The sequence below is a fragment of the Pristiophorus japonicus genome, unplaced genomic scaffold, assembly GCF_044704955.1.
Source record: "Pristiophorus japonicus isolate sPriJap1 unplaced genomic scaffold, sPriJap1.hap1 HAP1_SCAFFOLD_1023, whole genome shotgun sequence".
Lineage (NCBI taxonomy): Eukaryota > Metazoa > Chordata > Chondrichthyes > Pristiophoridae > Pristiophorus > Pristiophorus japonicus.
In genome coordinates, this window is record NW_027250674.1 from 118,037 (window position 1) to 124,036 (window position 6,000).

Genomic DNA, 6,000 nt, shown 5'->3' on the forward strand with positions numbered 1-6,000 from the left:
CAGTAAATCAGCCAGACAGTCATGATGATAAACAACATCCGCTGTGAGGATGGAATCATAATGATGAACAGATTGAGGAATGTTTTTATCCAAATCTACATTCCAAACCAACTCCTGAACCTGGGGTTGATGCTTGCTTCTCCTTCGTGTATTTCTCATAAGATTACTTTGTAAGTTTCCAGCTGCATAAGAGAGATCAATACCAGTTAGATAAGCACCTGAAAGAAAAGGCATAAATAAGCAGACATATCGTGCCTACAAAATTTTCCATATCACTGATCAGTGAATGATATTAAAATATATTCCATATTAGTGAGTTAATTAAGTCACATTGAAAATTATAATGTGTATGTGACTTCATAATAGCCATGCACCCTGTGTAAGTCAATAAATACACGTAAAATGTATTTATGATTTCTGAAACTTGGCCTATTTCAGGCCAGCCAATGGAGGCAGGACAAGGGCTGGCCAGCCAATCCACAGCCAGGAAGCGGGTTGGCAATGTAACCTCCGCTGTAACACTTCCTGTGTCTGCGCTCCTGGACACCGACACCCACACATGGGCACACTCCTCCAACCCCACACCGGGAGTTGGGCTCAGTGCCGCGGGGAGTTCACTGGCGCTGGATCTGTGCCACATTTTCGTGGCCTCTGGGACAGAAAACAGCAAAGGTGGGAGACATCGGGGTGTGGTGGGGCTGGGGCTGGAGGAAGAGAGAGAGAGGGGGTGGGGAGAGGGTGAGAGAAACGGGGGGGAGGAGAGAGAGAGATAGAGACTGGGGTTGGGGGTGGGGGGGGAAGAGAGAGACTGGGGTGGGGGGGTGGAGAGAGAGACTGGGGTGGGGGGGTGGAGAGAGAGACTGGGGTGGGGGGGTGGAGAGAGAGACTGGGGTGGGGGGGAAGAGAGAGACTGGGGTGGGGAGGGGGGGAAGAGAGAGACTGGGGTGGGGTGGGAAGAGAGAGACTGGGGTGTGGTGTGGTGGGGTGGGGTGGGGGAAGAGAGAGACTGGGGGGAGGGGAGGGAAAGAGATTAAGACCAACTGGGGGGGGGTTGGGGAGGGAAAGAGAAAGACCAACTGGGGGGGGGAGAGAAAGAGGGTGTGAGAGAGAGTGGGGGAAGGGCGAGAGACCGGGGGGAGGAGAGAGAGACCGGGGGAGGGGGGGGGGGGAGGAGAGAGAGACCGGGGAGAGGGGGGGGAGGAGAGAGAGACCGGGGGGAGGGGAGTGGGGAGGAGAGACCGGGGGGAGGGGGGGTAGAGAGAGAGAGAAACCGGGGGGTTGGGGGGAGAGATAGAAACCGGGGGGTTGGGGGGAGAGATAGAGAGTGACTGGGCATTGGAGGGAGAGAGAAACTGGGGGGATCGAAGGGAAGAGAGCGACAGATCACATTCTTCTAACCCCACCCCCTTTACACCCACACCCGAATTCTCAGATAGCTCGGTGCGTGTGTGACAAGGGATGAAATACAAAAGTCATGACACTCTATATGCACTTCATACCCAATAAACCTGTTAACAATCCGTGACCCCCACACAATGCCTCATCTATGATGATGTGGGGGGGGGGCGGGGGGTCGTAAGGTCGGGAACTTGCACTGTGTTGGGGCAGGAACTTTGGTCGGGATAAGGCAGTAACTTGGGATGGGGAGGTGGTCAGGAACTTGAGCTGGGATAGGAGAGCTCTATCCTTTCTGTGGTCGGATGTCAGAATGGCTCAAATTACAATTTGCAAAGTCACTCAGAACTTGGGCTGGGTGATTCTAATTACGCATTCCAGAGAAACTTCGAGATGTGCCTTTTTCTCCAAGTGGTCCAATCAGCAATCAGGTCATGTTATCATAGAGAGCCAATCAGAGACAATCAGAGCATTTTGCTGGTACAAATAAGCACGTGCCTGATTTCACCTAGACCTCGAAAAACCCAATAGCTGAAGGGAGGTGGGGACAGCTTCAAGGAGAAGATAAGTGCCTGTACAGCACTGCTTGTGAGCCAGGAGGTGCAGGAGTGCTTATTCGGCCCCTCAAGCTTCCCCCCCACCCCCCCCCACCATCGGACCCCTCCCATACAAAGACCCCCAGGTCATGGATCGGCCTTCGGCCTTACCTGCCCCTGGGCCTACTCCGGTGTCCTCCCCGCCCAATTGGAAGCTAAGCCTGTCAATCAGACTGATCCGGGCGGGGAACCTGTCAAAAACATACTGGTTTTGCATCCGAAACACCCCCATCCCCTGCCGGCCTATGTAACCCATCCCTGTTAATATCTAGACCTATGTCTGTTATCAGTGTCAATTACAACAACATTGAAATATGCAGACATATGGATAACCCTCACGAACAACAACTTGCATTTATACAATGCCTTTAACATAGTAAAATGTCCCAAATTGGATACCAAGCCACATAAGAACATATTAGAACTGATGACTAAACGCCTGGCCAAAGAGATGAATTTTAAATAGCGTCTTAAAGGAGAGAGAGGTGAGGTGGCGAGGTTTAGCGAGGGAATTAAAGAGTTTAGGACCTTGGCAGCTGAAGACACGGCTGCCAATCGTCGAGCGATGAAAATAGGGGATGCGCAAGAGGCCAGAATTGAGTTGTTGCAGGACTGGGAGCCAATTTAGATCACTGAGCACAGGGGTAATGGGTAAATGGGACTTGGTGCATACTGTGGATCATCAGTCCCAAACAGAAGGTTATGAGGCCAGACTCCTGCCTTGCCTCCCATTTCTCAGCAACATTATTACACTTTTTAACAACCTGTCAGTGAAGAATCTCCTTTTTAAATTTAAAAAAATGTTCAAACACAATCATAATCACAAAGGTGGTGGTAAGATAATGGGACTAAAGGCAGATAAATCCCCTGGACCTGATGGCTTGCATCCTAGGTCTTAAAAGAAGAGAAGTAGCGGCAGGGATTGTGGATGCATTTGGTTGCAATTTAACAAATTCCCTGGATTCTGGGGAGGTCCCAGCAGATTAGAAAACTGCAAATGTAACGCCCCTATTTAAAAAAGAAGGCAGACAAAAAGCAGGAAACTATAAACCAGTTAGCCTAACATCTGTGTTTGGGAAAATGTTGGAGTCCATTATTAAAGAAGCAGTAGCAGGACATTTGGAAAAGCAAAATTCAGTCAGGCAGTGTCAGCATGGATTTATGAAGGGGAAGTCACATTAGACAAATTTGCTGGAGTTCTTTGAGGATGTAATGAACAGGGTAGATAAAGGGGAACCAATGGATGTGGTGTATTTGGACTTCCAGAAGACATTTGACAAGGTGCCACATAAAAGGTTACCGCACAAGATAAAAGTTCATGGGGTTGGGGTAATATATTAGCACGGATAAAGGATTGGCTAAATAACAAAGAACAGAGAGTTGGGATAAATGGTTCATTCTCTGGTTGGCAACCAGTAACTAGTGGGGTGTGGCAGGGATCAGTGCTGGGGCCCCAACTATTTACAATCTATATTAATGACTTGGAAGAAGGGACTGAGTGTAACGTAGCCAACTTTGCTGACGATACAAAGATGGGAGGAAAGGCAATGAGTGAGGAGGACACTCTGTGTTCCTCTGATTTTAGGCTGTTGCCCACTCCTTCCCCCACCCACCCTCCATGGCAGGCCCCCGCTCTTAATTCCTTACCTTGACCCCTCTGCCTCTCCACCCTCCTCCTTCTGAAAAAGCCCTTTTGGCCAAGCTTTTGGTTGCTCCTGCTTCTTTGGTTTGGTGTTCATTTTTTCTTTATGCTTCCAGCAAAATCAGCAAAAGGACATAGACAGGCTAAGTGAGTGAGCAAAAATTTGGCAGATGATAATGTTGGTCATGCACTTTGGCAGAAAAAAATCAAAGAGCAAGTTATTATTTAAATGGAGAAAGATTGCAAAGTGCTGCAGTACAGCAGGACCTGGGGGTACTTGTGCATGAAACACAAAAGGATAGTATGCAGGTACAGCAAGTGATCAGGAAGGCCAATGATATATTGGCCTTTATTGCAAAGGGGATGGAGTATAAAAGCAGGGAAGTCTTACTACAGCTATATAAGTTATTGGTGAGACCACACCTGGAATACTGCATGCAGTTTTGGTTTCCATATTTACGAAAGGATATACTTGCTTTGGAGGCAGTTCAGAGAAGGTTCACTCGGTTGATTCTGGGGATGAGGGAATTGACTTATGAGGAAAGGTTGAGTAGGTTGGGCCTCTACTCATTGGAATTCAGAAGAATGAGAGGTGATCTTATCGAGACGTATAAGATTATGAGGGGGCTTGACAGGGTGGATGCAAAGAGGATGTTTCCACTGGTAGGGGAGACTCGAACTAGAGGGTGCGATCTTAGAATAAGGGGCCGCCCATTTAAAACAGATGAGGAGAAATTTCTTGTCTCAGAGGGTTGTGAATCTGTGGGATTTGCTGCCTCAGAGATATGTGGAAGCTGGGGCATTGAATAAATTTAAGACAGAAATAGACAGTTTCTTAATTGATATGGGGTTATGACGAGCGGGCAGGGAAGTGGAGCTGAATCCATGATCAGACCAGCCATGATCTTATTGAATGGTGGAGCAAGCTCGAGAGGCGGGAGTTCCTGGCGTTGGTGAGGCCTGTAAAAGCCCAGTGGCAGCGAGAGGCGGCGGCAGTCCGAGAGGCGGGAGTTCCTGGTGTTGGTGAGGCCTGTAAAAGCCCAGTGGCAGCGAGAGACGGCGGCAGTCCGAGAGGCGGGAGTTCCTGGCGTTGGTGAGGTCTATAAAGGCCCAGCGGCAGCGAGAGGCGGCGGCAGTCCGAGAGGTGGGAGTTCCTGGTGTTGGTGAGGCCTATAAAGGCCCAGCGGCAGCGAGAGGCGGCGGCAGTCCGAGAGGCGGGAGTTCCTGGCGTTGGTGAGGCCTATAAAGGCCCAGCGGCAGCGAGAGGCGGGAGTTCCTGGCGTTGGTGAGGCCTATAAAGGCCCAGCGGCAGCGAGAGGCGGCGACAGTCCGAGAGGCGGGAGTTCCTGGCGTTGGTGAGGCCTATAAAGGCCCAGCGGCAGCGAGAGGCGGGAGTTCCTGGCGTTGGTGAGGCCTATAAAGGCTCAGCAGCAGCGTGAGGCGTACCTGTGCAGCTGCAGCGGGGAGAGAAGGCAAAAAAGAAGGAGAAATAAATCAAAAGGTGACGTCACAGCCAAGAGGGTAAGTGATTGGCTGGTGATTGGTGAGTAGTTTTTCTTTTTTCTCTTCTATATCAGTGAGTAACTTTTAACATTGTTGTTGCCAATTTAAGTGTATCTAAGGGTTAAGACATGGCAGGAGAGCTCGGTCGGGTGTTATGCTCCTCCTGTACCATGTGGGAACTCAGGGATGACTCCAGTGTCCCTGATGACTATGTGTGCAGGAAGTGTATCCACCTCCAGCTCCTGACGGTCCGCGTTGCGGAGTTGGAGCAGAGGGTGGATTCACTCTGGAGCATCCACGATGCTGAGAATGACGTGAGTATCACGTGTAGCGAGTTGGTCGTACCGCAGGGAAAGGGTCCACAGCCAGATAGGGAATGGAAGACCAACAGGAAGAGCAGTGCAAGGAAGGTAGTGCAGGAGTCCCCTGTGGTCATCCCCCTGCAAAACAGATACACTGCTTTGGGTGCCGTTGAGGGGGATGACTCATCAGGAGAGGGCAGCAGCAGCCAAGTTCATGGCACCGTGGCTGGCTCTGTTGCACAGGAGGTCAGGAAAAAGAGTGGGAGAGCGATAGTGATAGGGGATTCAATTGTAAGGGGAATAGATAGGCGTTTCTGCGGCCGCAACCGAGACTCCAGGATGTTGCCTCCTTGGTGCAAGGGTCAAGGATGTCTCGGAGCGGGTGCAGGACATTCTAAAAAGGAAGGGAGATCAGCCAGTTGTCGTGGTGCACATTGGTATCAACGACATAGGTAAAAAAAGGGATGAGGTCCTACGAAACGAATTTAAGGAGCTAGGAGCTAAATTAAAAAGTAGGACCTCAAAAGTAGTCATCTCGGGATTGCTACCAGTGCCACGTGCT